At 37.9% G+C, this 19129-nt stretch overlaps 1 protein-coding gene across 1 annotated transcript in view; it reads left to right on the top strand.

The window, feature by feature from the left end:
• LOC132392745 (parathyroid hormone 2 receptor-like) overlaps positions 1–19129 on the top strand; it is a 144330-nt gene that overhangs the window by 81299 nt on the left and 43902 nt on the right. The window lies entirely within an intron of this gene.

The raw sequence follows: 19129 nt of genomic DNA, 5'->3' as shown, positions 1-19129 counted from the left end.
CCTGTTGAGAAAACTATTGGAGCTGTTTGTCCTTTTTCACATAGTATGCAGATTTATGCTTATATAATTGATTTCAGGTCAATGTTCCCACTATGCAGCAATTGTAGTCTTGTTATAGTCTTCCCTCAAATTTGTTACCATATCAAACATTGTTCCAGAGAGTTTTTCTGCTTTATATTTTGGAACTTAATGGTGAAAATTGCTGCTCAGTGTCCATTTTATAGGTGCATTTATACACACCGTGCAGTTTTAGAGGTCCTGGAAAAATGTTGACAGTAAGCAACTTTGACTGTTACATTAATGCAACTAGTTATCATGCCAGTATAATTTGTTGAAAGAGCTCAGAGAAATTCTATGCTAGGAACAGAAATATTGCTTACAAAGCTAGAGAGAATTGATTGAAGGGCGACCTTTTCACACTTTGATCTTCAGAAGTCCTAAAGCCAATACAATTTTGGATTTTTGATATTTATACAAGGTTTTCCTTTTGTACACAGCGTATGTACAAACACTTGTTTAAAAAGATGGAACATACTCTAGCTCAAATGGAACTAATGGCAAACTAAAAGTCAGGCCAAGAATCTTACTGGGTTGACTGTTTCACTACACAACCCTAGCAACAGTTCATCTTAATATTAAATTATCAAGTGCTTCCCTGCCCCTGTATCCAATTAGTTTTAATATTTATGTTGTTGGTTCAATGGCTGTGTATGCTAAGCAATGTAGCATCCAAATCAGAACAGTTCTAGGTTTGACTCCACATCCACATCCACTTAAGCCATCTCAAATGACAGCAGCAGGTGGAAGTGCCTGGAGCTCTGCCTTCCAATTGCAAGATATTGTTAAGTGCACATTCATTTGATGATCAGTATAGAACGTAAGTACAGCAAGAAATATACTATTTGGCTCCTCGGTCAGTAAGGTTCGGTCTGACCTTTTACTTAAATATCCACTTTCTATCACTTGACCAAATTCTCTTATTATCCTAACATCTATTGATTTTTGTTTTGAATATTCAGAGACCCCTGTCTCCGGGAACCCCTCTAGAAATTCCAAGAATTCACAGTTACCCCTGGGGAAAGAAAATGACTTTACAGTTCAGCCCTGAATGGCTGACACAGTACTTTGAGACTGTGACCCCTGGTTTCAGACACCTCAGTCAAGGAATATATTCTGTCAAGCCTTGTTAGAGTTTAGTACAAAGTCTGCCTCAGGGTTACGGGTACCCACCCTATGGACATCCATACAGATGAGCAAATTCACATATTATTAAATTCAAAAGAACAAATGTTCATTCCTACAAGCAGCAAAACTAGTTTCCCCTCTCCACTTTTAGGTATCAGGTTTACGTGCTTTAGATGCTATTCAATCCAATGCTGTAGAGGTGTGGTTAACATGTCAAGTGAACTTTTTATAGTTTTAATAGCTGAATACACTTGTTATCCAGCGATGGCTGTATTTCAATTAAAAAAACATTTTTCTGAAATCTAGAGAATATAAAAGCCATCTTCTTAATATCTTCTCAAAGGACAAAGGTTCAAAGGTTCATTTAGTGCCAGAGAATGTGTACAGTATACAACTGGAAATTTGTACTCTTCACAGACATCCACAAAACAAAAAAACCCTGTAGAATGAATGATAGAAACATTGAAGCCCTGAAGCCCCCTTCTCCCCCTACTCTTCACACAAGCAGCAGGAAAAAGTATTACCCCTCCTCCCACTTGTGCTAGTAGAAGCACTGACCTCCCCACCCAACCACGCAAACAACATCACAAATGCAAAAACTCCCTCCCCCCCAAAGTCCATCAAAACTATAGTCCATAACCCAGCACTTTGTTATCTCAGGTTCTCTTTCCAAAGCAAGGGAGGTGGAGGTCGCTGCTGCAACAGTGAGAGCGGAGACCAGCAACTCACTGTTCCAACGTTACTATTCTCCGCTTTGCTTCTCCAAGCCCCCCGCCACCCATCTCGAGGACCGACAGTTTCTCACTCTCTATCAAAAGAGAGAGAGAAGGATCGCACGAGTACAGGGGATGCCTTCTGACAGCAGCACACACCACCTGCTGTCTCTATGTTTCGGACACCCCACAACACTTAAGTTGGTGAAATTGACGAGGAACCGGGTTATCCACATGGCCGCTCCCCAAGGGTGCACATCCACCAGACTGTTCCTGGAGGTAGCAAAGCATCAGACTGCACAGTCAGTCTGAAAACCCTCTACTTGTGATGAATTGTAGATCACAGACTCTGGCAGAACAACAGCCACCTTGAAAAGAAAAAGAAAGACATAAGAGAAACAATCTTATGATTAATTAAACACTCTAAAGACAAATAAAGAACCAATCTCAAATTTTGTTGCACTCTTATTACAAGTATTGTGATGGTATTGGGTTTGCTGACCACAAAGTTCTAAACTGAAATGAAGACCTTAAGCCCTATCTGATATAAGTAACCACAGGTATTCTCATTAAAGGGAGGTTATATTGTAACTACTCAAAATTTAAAGATTAGTTTTCTTCCCTGTTTATTCTCCACCATTGCCCATTATTTGAGTGGTGGGTCCCCCCTCCCCTCCTTACCAAGACAAAGATACTTGCAGCTAACAAAATAGTTTAAACACAGTTCATTCATTTTCAGTGGTGCACATTCAAATCCAAACAACATTCTTAATTACATTTAAAACTCACAACGGATTTCTACCTGATAAAGGGTTTCCAAATTTCCAAATTTCTATCTTATAAAAGGTAACCATTAGGAGATAGTGACCATAATATGATATGTTTTAACCTACAATTTGAGAAGGTTAACTTGACGTGTTAACTACACCTCTACAGCATTGGATTGAATAGCCAGAAGGAGAAGGAGAAGGGAAAATTGGATGTGTCAGTATCACAGTTGAACAAAGGGAACTATGGAGCTATGAGAGAGGAGCTGGTCAAAGTTCAATGGAACAATACCCTAGCAGGGAAGACAGTGGAACAAAAATGGCAGGTATTTCAGGGAATAATGTAGTAAGTGTAGGATCAGTTCATTACAAAGAGGAAGAAAGATCCTAAGGGGAGGAAGGGGCAGCCGTGGCTGACAAGGGAAGTAAAGGGCAGTATAAAAATAAAAGAGAAGAAGTATAACATAGCAAAGATGAGCAGGAAACCGGAGGACTGAGAAGCTTTTAAAGAGTAACAGAAGATAACAAAAAAGGCAATACGCCAAAAAAAAATGAGGTATGAAGGTAAACTAGCCAAGAATATAAAGGAGGATAGTAAAAGCTTCTTTAGGTATGTGAATAGCAAAAAAACAGTTAAGACCAAAATTGGGCCATTGAAGACAGAAACGGTTGAATCTATTATGGGGAACAAGGAAATGGCAGATGAGTTGAACAGGTACTTTGGGATCACTAGGGAAGACATAAACAATCTCCCAGATGTAATAGTGGCCAAAGGAACTAGGGTAAAAGATGAACCGAAGGAAATTTATATTAGGCAAGAAACGTTGTTGGATAGACTGTTGAGTCTGAAGGCTGATAAGTCCCCGGGACCTGATGGTCTGCATCCCAGGGTACTTAAAGAGGTGGCTCTAGAAATCATGGATGCATTGGTAATCATTTTGTAATGTTCTATAGATTCAGGAACATTTCCTGCTGATTGGAGGGTGGCTAATGTTGTCCCACTTTTCAAGAAAGGAGGGAGAGAGAAAACAGGGAATTATAGACTGGTTAGCCTAACGTCAGTGGTGGGAAAGATGCTGGAGTCAATTATAAATAGGAAATTACGACACATTTGGATAGCAGTAGAAGGATCAGTCCGAGTCAGCATGGATTTATGAAGTGAAAATCATGCTTGGCTAATCTTCTGGAGTTTTTTGAGGATGTAACTATGAAAATGGACAAGGAAGAGATAGTAGATGTAGTGTACCTGGACTTCCAGAAAGCTTTTGATAAAGTCCCACATAGGAGATTAGTGGGCAAAATTAGGGCACATCGTATTGGGGGCAGAGTACTGACATGGATTGAAAATTGGCTGGCTGACAGGAAACAAAGAGTAGTGATTAATGGGTCCCTTTCAGAATGGCAGGCTGTGACCAGTGGGGTACCACAAGGTTCGGTGCTGGGACCGCAGCTGTTTACAATATACATTAATGATTTAGATGAAGGGATTAAAAGTAACATTAGCAAATTTGCTGATGACACAAAGCTGGGTGGCAGTGTGAAATGTCAGGAGGATGTTATGTGAATGCAGGGTGACTTGGACAGGTTGGGTGAGTGGGCAGATGTATGGCAGATGCAGTTTAATGTGGATAAATGTGAGGTTATCCACTTTGGTGGCAAGAACAGGAAGGCAGATTACTATCTAAATGGAGTCAAGTTAGGAAAAGGGGAAGTACAACGAGATCTAGATGTTCTTATACATCAGTCAATGAAAACAAACAAGCAGGTACAGCAGGCAGTGAAGAAAGCTAATGGCATGCTGGCTTTTATAACAAGAGGAATTGAGTATAGGAGTAAAGAGGTCCTTCTGCAGCTGTACAGGGCCCTGGTGAGACCCCACCTGGAGTATTGTGTGCAGTTTTGGTCTCCAAATTTGAGGAAGGACATTCTTGCTATTGAGGGAGTACAGCGTAGGTTCACAAGGTTAATTCCCAGAATGGTGGGACTGTCATATGTTGAAAGATTGGAGCGACTGGGCTTGTATACACTGGAATTTAGAAGGATGAGAGAGAAGGGATCTGATTGAAACATATAAGATTATTAAGGAATTGGTCACACTGGAGGCAAGAAGCATGTTCCCGCTGATGGGTGAGTCCAGAAATAGAGGCCACAGTTTAAGAATAAGGGGTAGGCCATTTAGAACAGAGCTGAGGAAAAACTTTTTCACCCAGAGAGTGGTGAATGTGTGGAATGCTCTGCCCCAGAAGGCAGTGGAGGCCAAGTCTCTGGATGCATTCAAGAGAGAGTTAGATAGAGCTCTTATAGATAGTGGGATCAAGGGATATGGGGAGAGGGCAGGAACGGGGTACTGATTGTGTATGATCAGCCATGATCACTGTGTATGGTGGTGCTGGCTAGAAGGGCCAAATGGCCTACTCCTGCACCTATTGCATATTGTCCTACCTGATGGTAACAGTGAGAAAAGGACATGCCCTGGGTTCTGGAGGTCTTTAATAATGGACGCTACCTTTCTGAGACACCGCTTCCTAAAGATGTCCTGGGTACTTTGTTGGCTAGTTCCCAAGATGGAGCTGACTACATTTACAACCTTCTGCAGCTTCTTTTGGTCCTGTGCAGTAGCCCCCCCCCCCCCCCCCATACCAAACTGTGGTGCAGCCTGTCAGAATGCTCTCCACGGTACAACTATAGAAGTTTATGAGCGTATTTGTTGACATGCCAAATCACTTCAAACTCCTAATAAAGTAAAGCCACTGTCTTACCTTCTTTATGACTACATCAATATGTTGGGACCAGGTTAAATTCTCAGAGATCTTGACACCCAGGAACTTGAAGCTGCTCACTCTCTCCACTTCTGATCCCTCTATGAGGATTGTACGTGTTCCTTCATTGTACCCTTCCTGAAGTCCACAATCAGCTCTTTTGTCTTACTGATGTTGAGTGCAGGTTGTTGCTGCGGCACCATTCCACAATGAAACACTAATGGGCTGGAACAAGCATACTAATGAGTGTGATTGCTGACCCTTTTCTGTAGCTGACTGCGATGGCACCCAGATCCCACAGCACAGTCCATGCTTGTGACTTAAGGTCGTGGTCATAACTTGCATCAGCCCCCATAACTCGGCAGTGGAAGCCTTAAATGATTGTGGGTAAGATGATTGGATTAGTGATAGGTGGAAGTTTGGCCTTAGAAATGAAGAGTGGGTCGCGCTGACAATATAGTTAAACTTCCTTTTTCGCTTTCCTCAGAGCCAGCAATCCCATACGTTTATTTTGGCTGGTGATCCAAGATAACCATTGACTTTGGTGACAATTAAAATAGAATGTATCCAAAATAAAGTCCATATTGATAAACAGCATTAAGAAGATAATATGCAAGACATCGCTGTGTCATTTCTTTACTTTTCCATCTTCTCAGTGGTTCATTCAGCTTTGTGACTGGGATTCAATATGTATACCTTTGGGCCACCCCAACCCATAAGGATGGATGATCACCCAATTCAGCACAGCCTCCCCATATCTCTGCCTGTCCTATCCCATTCTCTTCTCCTGTTACAAGGAAGACACACCTGCCTTCAGGAGGATCAGCATGTCACCTAACAGTCTGATAAACTTCTGCAGATGGACCATTGAGACTATGCTGACTGGTTGCATTATGGTCTGGTAGAGACATTCAAATACACAGGAACACAAGAAGCTGGGAATAACGGAGCCAGCTCAATAAATCATAGGCACACACCTCCTCACCATCCGCAATGCCTCAAGAAGCATCAAAGATCCCCACCGTCATGGCCATGCCAGCTTCTCATAGGTACTATTGGGCAGAAGGAACAAAAGTCACACTCCGCCAAGTTCAAGAACAGCTACCTCTCTTGAATCATTCAGTCCTTGAACCAACCTGCACAACCCTAATCAGTAGAGTCTTGGCACGACAACGGACTTTTTTGTTCAATGGTGTTTCTTCTTGTATAATTTTTGCTTAATATATATTTCTCTTCAAGAAGTTGTGTCGTTGATGCTGTGTGCCTGTTATGCAAAGGCAAATAACCTTCTCATTGCACTTGTGCACACATGGACTTGTGTTGATTACAATAACGCAACCTTTTGCACATCAGGACCCTGGTTACCACACTCACTTTACACACTAGAACCCCAGTTCCCTCACTCCCTTTAACACAGTAAGGCCATGGTCCCCACCCTCCTTTCAAACTTACTGGAACCCCAGATCCTGTGCTCTCTGGAAACTCACCTGGTGCTGTTTTCAGACTCACTGTGACCTGCTTATCGTGCATCCTTTATAACCCAGCTCATTCACTGGAAGCTTTATTGTGCTACTTGCAGTGACTAAAAGCAATTGAATTAAAAGTGTCACACACAAAATGCTGGAGGAACTGAGCAGGCCAGGCAGCATCTACGGAAAAGAGTACGGTTGATGTTTCAGTCTGAGTCCTTTCAGCAGGACTGGAGGAAAAAAGATGGAGGAGTTGATGTAAAAGGTGGGGGGAGGGGAGGAAGAATCACAAGGTGATAGGTGAAAATGGGAGGGGAAGAGTAAAGTAATGAGCTGGGAGGTTGATTGGTGAAAGAGATACAGGGCTGGAGATGGGGGAGTCTAATAGGAGAGGACAGAAAGCCATGGAAGAAAGTAAAGGGGGAGGAGGTGATGGGCAGGCAAGGAGATAAGATGAGAGAGGGGAAAGGGGGTGGAGAATAGTGGGTTGGGCCATTACTGGAAGTTTGCCATCAGGTTGGAGGCTACCTAGATGGAATATGAAGTGTTGTTCTTCCAACCTGAGAGAGGCCGTGGATTGACATATCGGAATGGGAATGGGAAGTAAATGGGTGGCCACTGGTGGATGGAGTGTAGGTGCTCAGTGAAGCAGTCTCCCAACCTATGTTGGGAGGACCGGATGCGGCATATGACCTCAACAGACCCACAGGTGAAGTGTCGCCTCACCTGGAAGGACTGTTTGAGGCCCTGAATGGTAGTGAGGGAGGAGGTGTGGGGGCAGGTGAGCACTTGTCTTGCTTGCAAGGATTTTGTGATTGAATTAAAAGTGTGTTGGACAGTGAAATGGAATAACAACAATAGTTTGAATAATCTGCCAGTGTGGTCCGGAACATGGTTGAATAATTACTACAGCTGCTTTCTTTCAATAGATGCTATTATAAGGATACCACTTGAAACGGAGAGAGAGTGGTGACAGGCCAAGTTTACACAAAGTGGTGTTGAATATGGAATAGGATACAAGTTAATGTAATTTAGCTATCTTGACAAAAGACATGCTTAATACAATAGTCAGCAATTACACCACAACTGTGCCATAATTCCAGAATGAATAAAGAAAACTTCTAACCAATGTCAAGTTACAGTGGTTCTAGAAATTTTGTGAACCCTGCAGAGTTTTCTCAATTTCTGCATAAATGTGACCTGAAATGTGATGAGATCTTCACGTAAGACCTAAAACTGGATAAAGAGAACCCAATTAAATTCATAACACAAAAAACATTATACTTGTTCATTTACTTATTGAGAAAAATGTTTCAATATTGCATGTATTTGTTGGAAAAAATATGTCAAACTCTGGGGTAATGTCTTCTACAAAAACTATTTGGAGTCAGGTATTCCAATCAATGAGATGAGATTAGAGGTGTGGGTTGTAGTCGTGCCCTGACCTAAAAAAAAAGACACACATAGTCAGGTTACTAACAGAACCTGCTATTCTCAAGAAAGATCTGTTTACGTGCATCATGCCTTGATCAAAACAATATTCAGAGGACCTTGGAAGAAAAATTGAGGAGATGCATGAAACTGGAAAAGCTAAAAAAGCTTTATTAAAGACCTGAGTGTTCATCAGTCCACAGTAAGTATGTCACCAACAGCACAACATGCAATGCTGAAGGAGGTAAAAAAACACAAGAGTAACAGCAAAAGAGCTGCAGAAATCTCTAGAACTTGCTAAAGTCTCTGTTCATGTGTCCACTATAACAAAAACACTGAACAAGAACAGTGTTCAGGGAAGGACATCACAGAGGAAACCACTGCTCTTCAAACTAAAAACATTGCTGTACATCTTAAATTTACAAAAGACCATCTGGATGTTCCACAACACTCTGGGACAAAGTTCTGTGGACAGATGAGACAAAAGTTCAACATCTTGGCAGAAACACACATTGCTATGCTTGGAGGAAAAAGGGCACACCAATACCAAAACCTTATCCCAACTGTGAAGCATGGTGGAAGAAGCATCGTGGTTAGGGGCTGCTTTGCTGCCTCTGGGCCTGGACAGTTAGCAATCATTGAGGGAACAATGAATTCAAAATTGTATCAAGACATTTTACAGAAGAATGCCAGGGTAGCAGTCCACCACCTGAAGCTTAAAAGAAGTTGGATAATACAACAAGACAATGATCTGAAAGACAAGTAAGTCAACAATAGAATAGTTTAAAAAGAAGGAGGTTCTTGTTTTGGAAAAGTTCTGACCTTATTCCTACAGAAATGTTTTGGAAGTTCCTGAAGCTAGCAGTTCCCTTCAAAGAAGCCCACCTACATCTCAAAGTTGAAGGAGTTTTGTAAGGAGGAATGACCTAAAATTCCTCCGAGTCGATGTGCAGGACTTAACAACAGTTAATGGAAATGTTTGTTTGAAGTCATTGCTGTATAAGACAATCACACCAGTTATCGAAAGCTTAGGTTCACATACTTTTTCCAAAAAATACATGTAATATTGGAACACTTTTCTCAAAAAATAAATGAATAAATATCATGTTTTGTGTTATTTATTTAATTGGGTTCTCTTTATCTAGTTTTAGGATTTACATGAAGATTTGATCACATTTTAGGTGTTATTTATGCAGAAATAGAGAAAATTCCACAGGGTTCACAAGCTTTCTAGCACCACGGTAATTATAATTTAAAGGCCCTGAACTGATAGTCTTGACTAATTTAGCTTACTCAACTTCATTTCACAAAATCAGGTGAGAATTACAATTCAATAGACTTGGCATGGATGAATTGGATGTTGCAGAATATCCCATTCCACCTTTAGTTAATCAGGATTAAGGATTATCTCTGGAAAAGCAATCAATCATTCCGGTTCAAGGTAAGAATTATAAATTAAAACTCCACACACATAACCTGACTTAAAGTTGTTCTCTGAAGACTCTTGAAAGTTTCATTTGAAATTACCAAAGTTTATGTTAAAGTCACCAAAAGTTTTGAGTGTTCTTATTTGCTCATTAGGGCCAAAGAGTGGCAGAAGAACTGATGGTTACCTAATGAATTGCTTGCTAAATAATTGCTCTTTAGAATCAATGGTCAAAATACCAAAATCTTTTCAGTGAAGTTCACTTGAGTGTTGAATTTGACACAACTTTTGCTTGCAACCAGTCTGACTATGTGATTTAGTTACAGAATAGGTGGAATATAGATGATGTTAAAAGTGAAGATTGACATGGAGGAGTTTCCATCATCTGCAACACTTTGTTGACTGTATCTATTATCTCACAGCTTCTGTCACTATCTCCACTCTTCTCTCCTCATCTGCCTATTCCACCCTCTCACTTGTATCCTCTTATCGCTTGCTAACTTCTGCCCTACCCCTCAACTCTTTATAGTGGTTATCTCCCCTCTAACTTTTAGAACAGACAAAGAGTTTTTTTTTCAAATCTTTTTATTATTATTGTTCAAAAATAGCACAAGTACATCGAAGTAACAACACTTACAATGCCTCATAAAAGAGGAAATTATCTTAAGGATTGAAAATTTTATGAATAAAAAACCCCTACTAAGCAAGAAAAGTGAGGGGGAAAAAAAGAAACCAATTGGAGGTACAACCCCGGAGCCATGCGTCATACAAAAGCTTTTAAAAATAAACATCAAACCGCCAACAAGAAAAAAAGGATATATAAAAAAAAATTACATTTAGATCGTGGAGGAAATCTATCAGTTAACTGAAATGATAATAACGAGCAAATGAGCCCCATCTCTTCTCAAAATCAAATAAAGGTTCAAAGGTTCAACTTCTAGTTCTCTCCAAGCTAAGACACAGCATCACTTGAGAGAACCATTGTGACAAAGTAGGAGCTGATATATCCTTCCATTTCAACAAGATGGCCCTCCTAGCTATCAATGTAACAAATGCAATAACATGTTGGTCAGACACAAAAATACCATGGATATTCTGAGGAATTATTCCAAAAAGCACAGTCAATTTATTAGGTTGTAAATTGATTCTGAGTGCTTTAGAAAATGTTAAAAAGATTGACATCCAAAACTGTTTTAATGTAGAACATGACCAGAACATATGTGTCAGTGTAGCTATCTCAGTTTTATATCTATCTTACTTGTTACTTGTCAACATTGGGAAATATTTTAGAGAGTCTCTCCTTCATCAAATGGTAACAATGTACAATTTTAAATTGAATCAGTGAATGGCTAGCACAGATCAATGAAGAGTTAACCAGCTTCAGAATCTGTGTCCAATCCTCCCATATAAAAGTCAAATTGAGTTCTTTCTCCCAGTCCTGTTTAATCTTAAGTAAAGGATGCTAACCCATTGTAGTAATAAATTATAAATTCTTCCAATAGAACCTTTCAATGAAGGATTCATATTGATAATAGTATCTAACGTCAGCCTCCAATATGTAAGGAAAATTACTTAAATATTTTTGTAAAAAATGTCTAACTTGAAGATATTGTAATAAGTGTGAAGACGAGAGAGAATACTTATCGAATAATTGTTCAGAAGACATCAATCTGCCTTCTTTAAATAAATCCAAAAAAGAATTAATACCTTTATTTTTCCAAAGTAAAAAAATTGGATCACTCCAAGAAGGGTTAAAAAATAATTATGATAAATTATATTACAAAGTTTAAAATTTTTAAGATTAAAAAAATTACAGAACTGGATCCAATTTTTAAAGAGTGCTTAACCACAGGAAATAGGTTTAAATTAGTGACTTTAGCTAATTGTATAGGTACAGCAACTCCTAATAATGAAGTTAAATAAAACTGTTTCACAGCTCTCAGTTCCAGGTCTACCAAATTGGCTTGATCATTCCTATCAACCCAATATAACCAAAAGGACATATATTGCAAATTAACAGCCCAATAATACATTCTTAGATTAGACAAAGTGAGACCTCCATCCTTTTTCAACTTTTGTAAATGACATTTACTAATTCTTGGTCTTTTATTATCCCAAATAAACGATAAAATAACAGAATCAATTCGATCAAAAAATCTCTTAGTCAAAAAAAAAGGAATATTCTGAAATAAATATAAAAATTATGGTAAAATCATCATTTTAACTACATGAATACGACCAACAAGTGAAAATGTAAGTGGGCTCCATCTACTAAAGGAATACTTCATAGAGTCCACTAAAGGAGGAAAATTGGCTTTATCAAGATCCTTATATCTTTAGTAATTATAACACCTAAATATCTAAAAGAATCCATAACTTTAAAAAGAATATTATCATATATAGAGACAGATTCATTTAAAGGAAGTAATTCACTTTTACTAAAATTTATTTTATATCCTGAAAAGTCTCCAAATTCACGAAATAATTTTAGCAAAGCAGGAATAGATTCTTCAGGCTTAGATATATATACCAATAAAACATCAGCGTAAGGAGAGATCCTGTGCTTGGTCTCATGCACAAAAATCCCATGAATATTTTCAGCTTCATGAACAGCAATAGCAAGGGGTTCTAATATTAAGTTAAATAACAAAGGACTTAATGGACAACCTTGTCTTGTCCCCGTGATAGCTGAAAAAGACGTACAGTTATTAGTGACAACAGTAGCAATAGGAACTTCATATATCATTTTAGTCCAATTATTAAAATTAATACCAAAACCAAATTTTTCTAAAACATTATATAAATATTTCCATTCGACTCAATCAAATGTTTTTTCAGCATCCAAAGATTGTGGAGTTTTAGAAGAAGGCAAATATATAATGTTAAATAATCTCCGAACATTTGAGAAAGAATAACGACCCTTTATAAAGCCTGTTTGATCTTTAAAAATGATTTTAACTGAATAACTCTCCAAATGATTGGCCATTATCTTTGAGAGAATCTTAGCATCAGCATTCAATAATGAGGCACAATAATGAGTCTGTATGAGGCACAATCAGTAGGATCTTTGTCTTTTTTGTGAATTAAAGAAATAGAAGCTTCATAAAAAGTAGAGGGTAAATCACTTTTCACAAAAGATTCTTTAAACATCTCCAACATATATGGAGAAAGCAATTTTCCAAATTCTTTATAAAATTCTACAGGATAATCATCAAGTCCTGGGGCCTTACCAGATTGCATTGAAAAAATAGCTTTATGAATTTCGGATTCAGTAATTTGGGCATCAAGAGTTTTTTGATTTTCAGCAGAAATTTTAGGGAAAGCAATCTTTCGTAAAAAGGCATTCATTTCAGAAGAGTCTAGTGGACATTGAGATTTATAAAGTTCAGTATAAAAATCTTGAAAAATTAATTTCTTCATAATCTTGAGCCAGGTTACCATATTTTCCACAAATTTTCAAAATTTGCCTTTTGGCTTCAGCTGATTTTAATTGAGATGCAAGTAGTTTATTATTTTTACCTAGAAACATATAAAATTGGCTCTTCAACTTAAGTAGATAACCTTCAAATGGATGAATTAATAATAGGTTATATTGTAATTGAAGTTCCACCCTTCTTTTTTAAATAAGTCAATATTAGGGGAAGCCGCATAGATATTATCTAAATCATTAATTTGTTTTGAAACTTTACCTAATTCTGCTTTAGTCTGTTTTTTAAGTTTAGTTGAATAAGAAATAATCTGACCATGTAAAAATGCTTTGAATGTATCCCATATAATTAATTTAGACATACCTCCTATATCATTAAAAAGAAAAAATTCTTTTATCTGGCTTTCGAAAAAACTGATAAAGTCAGAGTTTTGCAATAAAGTCTGAGACATGCGCCATGGTGGACGGGCAAAAGTGACATCATCAAATTCAAAGGGCAAACTCAAAGGTGCATGATCAGATATAGCAATAGCGTCATATTCACAGTTTTTAACATTAGACAAAAGACGGGGATCAACTATAATATAATCAATCCTCAAATATTTTTTATAAACTTATGAAAAAAAAAGAATATTCTCTGTTATCAGGGTGTAAATGCCTCCATAATTTGATCAACCCAGCGTCGGTCAAAAACGAATTAATAACTGATGCAGAACGATTTGGAAGTCGTTGATTAGTTGAGCTCTTATCAATCATAGGATTTAAACAACAGTTAAGATCCCCACACATTATCAACATATACTCATTTAAATCTGGCAGTAAAGCAAATATTTTTTTTAAAAGAGGGATCATCTAAATTAGGACCATACAAATTGACCAAAACAACCTTTCTATTACAATTCACTCCTTTAACAATTAAAAATCTACCATTAGAATCCGATCCAATATCCTCTTGAGTAAATATATTAGATTTAATAAAGATAGACATGCCCTTAGTTTTGCTCTGAGAAGTAGCACGAAGTTGTATTTCATTCCACCAGCAAAAAAATTTTGATCTCCCGCCTTGATATGTGTCTCCTGAGCAAAAATTATATCAGGTTGGAATCGATTAATAATTTTAAAAGTCTTTTTTCGTTTAATAGGATGATTCCAACCAAGTAAATTTCAATTTATTACATTAATCCATTTAACTGTCATACTATAATTTTATTCCAATTTATTTTATACATGTGCAGAACACATACCAATACGGGATTATCAAAGATGGCGGTGATGAAGAATACAACCATATAGAAAACACGCATGCTCCGGAACCACCCAGTGGGAAAAAACTCCTAACTCTAAACCCACCCACCCTCCCAAAAGCCCAGAAAAAAGGCAAGCAAACTAAGATAGATGCAAAGCCATGGGCTGCTCTGTCAGTTTCCTCTCTCCCTCCCCCCAGCCAGAACACAAAAAAATAAGATGACCTTCCAAGAAAGACAGTAACGTCTTGATAAAGGAGAGTGTTTACATTCCATCATGTATTAAACAAAAAAAGAACCAAAATAATATAACCTCTTAGAGAGAAAAACCAGCGCCATCTTAAGTTTGGCTTTAAATCCCGAAGAAAACCTTAAATTCGGTTATAGGGCGCTATAATAAAACATATCAAAAAAAAGTTAATAGTATATTTAACCAAACTAAATTTGTGAAAATATTAATTAGTAATATCGTAGTAATTAAACCCTCCCAGATATATATAAAAAGAAACCTCATTGGTAGAAAAAAAGCTACCAGTTAGTAATTTAAGAAACAACAAAAAAAATCAAGCCAAGTATTAGATAAAAGGAACAAATCCTTTTATCCTCTTTTCTCAGTCAAATATGTAATTAACCATTTAAGCAGTCAAACTTGAACCGTAAATCTTCTTTCCAAAAAAAAATCCAAAAGTTGTCATGATGAGCGGGTTTTTTTAATTAATCTGTCAATGAAATATCCAAATAGCCTTATCTTTTTTTCAAAATGTGAGTAATATACAGATAATCAAACAGCTCTTCAGATAGTTCATTCAGTAATAACGTCAGTGGCGGTGACAGATATAGCCTGGCCAAAATCCAGCGTGATTTTTGGGTCAAAGTAAGTACGTGGGGAAGAATTAGGAGGAAAATCTTTCATTCTTGTCGGGTAACTCAAGGAAGGAAATAATTTCTTAACATATGCTTGTTTCATTACCAAAGTAAATCTTGCTCTTTGTTCCATTACCTCTTTCGGATAATCTTCATAAAAACAGAGCTCAGACTCATTGAATCTGAAAACTCTCTGTTTTCTTGCCCGTCGCATTATTTGATCTATAATTTTAAAGTGCTGAAAACAAACCAAAATAAATCTTGGTCTGGTTGAGTCTTTAAATTTCGAAGTGGACAGCCTGTGCGCTCTTTCAATAGCAGGCGGCTGTGATAAAATAATCGGAAATAGATCATGAAAGAGCTTACCAAAGTAAACTGTTAAGTCTCCATTTTCAGCTCCTTCTTGCAATCCAACGATTCATATGTTGTTTCGGTGAGACCTAGTTTCCAGATCAATAATCTTATTTTGATATTTTTCCAAGCGGTTTGTAGTTTCAGACAGTTTTTGCTTAATTGACTTCAATTCCTCTTCATGTTTAGTAACTTGAGTTTCCACATCTTTAAGTTTTCCCAGAAATAACTTCATTTCATTGTTACTCTTTTCCAGTTGATCTTTAATTGCCTTATTCTGATCTTGAATTGTTTTCAGTGTCCATGTGATATCTTCAGCCCATGATGACATTTCATCAGATCTTTCCTTCGGCATCTTTCCTTTTCCATTACCTTTGTCAGTAGGTTCATGCAGATTCTTCCCACTTCTCGTAGACATAAACATATTACTCCCCTTCAAGAATCAGCAATCAAAAATTTAACTTCAAAATTTAAGCTGGGGGGAGGGAGAGAAAACTACGAGCAGCTCAGAATTAGTGCTACTCCACCGACAGACAGAGGGGGTCTCGAGATGAAGAGTTTTGCGCCATAGCATTGACTGCCCCAGCAGTGGTGGGTCGTGCAATAGTGAGAGCGGATTTGAAGAGTGCATGAGAGAGAATAGGTCACAGAGAAATGAGAGCTAGGAATGCGGTAAAACAATGGCATAATATTATTTTAATAGAAGAAAATTATTGTCATAGAAGGAAAAGCATGTTACTGTACAAGGCAACAACCAGAATTGGGGGCAAACCACTCATTCAAATTAATTTCCCAGCTAGATTTAAAAATAGATTGGAAGAACAGGTTCTGTGTAACCCTCTCATTAGAAATATTAATACAGGGATCAGATGAAACTAAAACTAAAAACAACCTAATAAATTATGTATTGCTGAACTGCTGCTGCTAAGTTAACAAATTTCACATCACATGCCAGTGATAATAAACCTGATTCTGATTCTGAAATTAATAATAATATTAACAATAAATTAATAAATGTTGGCTAGTTTTACAATGGTTGTCCATGCACATGCTAATATGTTAGTACCTCCTAAGTTCTTAAGTCAAATCATCAATGCATGCATTATCTTTCAAGTACTCATTTACAGTTTGACGATGAACCTACTGGATTTATAATGCTTGACAAGATTGCCCTGATGATCTTTGTCTGTCAAAATTTATGGACAAGTCTATAGAAATTTGTATTGACTGCATAAAATAAATGCAGTCATTGTTGACTGCATAAAAAATGCATTAAATGGTTAAGAGCATCTAATGTGAAGAGTGGAATTGTGATTCATACAGTCTGTTTAGATGCTGCAGGCAGATATAATACAGTTCAAGAAACAGAACATCATACAAATTAAGGATTATCATTTTATCATAGTTGCTACTCACCAGCCAATCCATTAATGTTTTATTCAATCCATTACCTTGGTAATTAAGCTCTTACAAAAAGAAATAAATTCAAACATTTCAAAAGAGTACTCGCCTAATGATACAGAGGAAGCAAATCATTGCATGCCTGTTTAGGCTTTAATGCATGCAAGGGTGATTGAGGTTGCTGTTCTTTATGAGAAAATAGAGCAGCATAAAAATTGTGCTTGATTGTAGAATTGAGATGAGATCATTGGGATCTATGAATATCCTATCGATAGGGAAAGGCATTCTGAAGAAGTATGTTGTTTTCACCTACCATATTTTGTATTATATGTATTTATAGTCAAGTGATGAGTATATTATTGGTGTGTGAGAATCAGCAGGTTGGATTATACCCTCTGTAGAGAGGATAACTTCACTGACACTACTACAGTTTCTAGTAAAATGGATTTGTAAACTTTTAGTAAAAGTTGGATTTGAAGAGGTTACCTTGATAGTAGAACCAATTACTTATTTATATTTTTAAAAATTTATTGAGATGAACAGGCCCTTCTGGCCCTTTGAGCTACACTGCCCAGCAATCCACCTAGCCTAATCAGGGTCCAAGTTACAATGACCAATTAGCCTACCTGTTGGTATGTCTTTGTATTATGGAAGGAAACCGGAGCACCTGGAGGAAATCCACACGGTCATGGGGAGGACATATAAGCTCCTGAAAGACAGCTGTGGGAATTGAACCCGGGTCACTGGTAATGTAAAGCATTGTGATAACCACTACATTACGGTGCTGTCCCATGGTTTACCCTCTTTTACTAGAGGGTAAAACTTCCAACAGCTGGGAATGTGTCCTTTCAGGATCCAGGGACTCCTGCGGAATTCAGTAAGTGGCAATCTTTTCATAATGCCGTAAAATGGGCTGACAGGATTAGAGATCCATTACAATTGATCCATACAGGGATAAAAATTTGCTGCATATGCATTGATCCTTTATTTTTCAACTATGAACTTTCTTATATCTTAGATATTTCTTGCTACCAAAATGCATAACCCCACACTTCATTATTCTGTATTCCATCTCTCACTTCTGTGTCCATTCTCCTAACTTGTTCATGTCCCTGCTCTACTCTCGCTACACTCACGACTGTGTGGCTAGGCACAGCATAAACACCATCTATAAACTTGCTGATGACGCAACTATTGTTGGCAGAATTTCAGATGGTGACGAGAAGGTATACTGGAGTGAGATAGGTCAGCTGGTTGAGTGATGTCACAATAACAACTTTACCCTCAATGATTGTGGACTTCAGGAAGGGGAAGTCGAGAGAACACACTCCAATCCTCATCAAGGGATCTGCAATGGAAAGAGTAAGCATTTTCAAGTTCCAAGATATCAACATCTCTGAAGACCCATCCTGGGCCCAAAATATTATTGCAATTACAAAAAAGGCACAATATCATTTATATTACATTAGAAGTTTTGAGATTCGGTAGGTCACCAAAGAGTCTAGCAAATTTCTACGGTTGTACCGTGGAGAACATTCTGACTGCATCACTGTCTGGTATGGAATGGCTACTGCACAGGATCAGAAAAAGCAGCAGAAATTTCCAAACTCAGCCAGCTTCATCATGCGCACGAGCCTCCCAACATCGAGGACATCTCCAAAAGGAGATGCCTTCAAAAATGTGGCATCCATCAATAAGGATTCCCATCATTCAGGACATGTCTTCTCAAAGCTACCATTAAGGAGAAGGCACAGGAGTGAAGAGACACATAGTCAGGATTTTAGGAACAGCTTCTTCTCCACCTGAATGCACAGTGAACCCATCTGCACTACCTCACTATTTTTCCCTTCTCTTTTTGCACTACTTAATTTAAATACACACACACACACACACACACACACACACACACACACACACTGTATGTATGTATTTATGTCCTTTTACAGTATCCCTGTGTCCATAACACTACCTGACCCTCTACCAATCTTGGATCTGGTTTCATGCTTGCAATTTATTAAGCCATTGCCCAGGTTGCTTTAAATTTGCACTATTAGTAATCTGCCTTTCAGTGGAACAGTTCTGTAGATGTCAA

This window comes from Hypanus sabinus, chromosome 4 (assembly GCF_030144855.1).
Source record: "Hypanus sabinus isolate sHypSab1 chromosome 4, sHypSab1.hap1, whole genome shotgun sequence".
NCBI lineage: Eukaryota > Metazoa > Chordata > Chondrichthyes > Myliobatiformes > Dasyatidae > Hypanus > Hypanus sabinus.
This window is presented reverse-complemented; position numbering and strand designations above follow the sequence as displayed.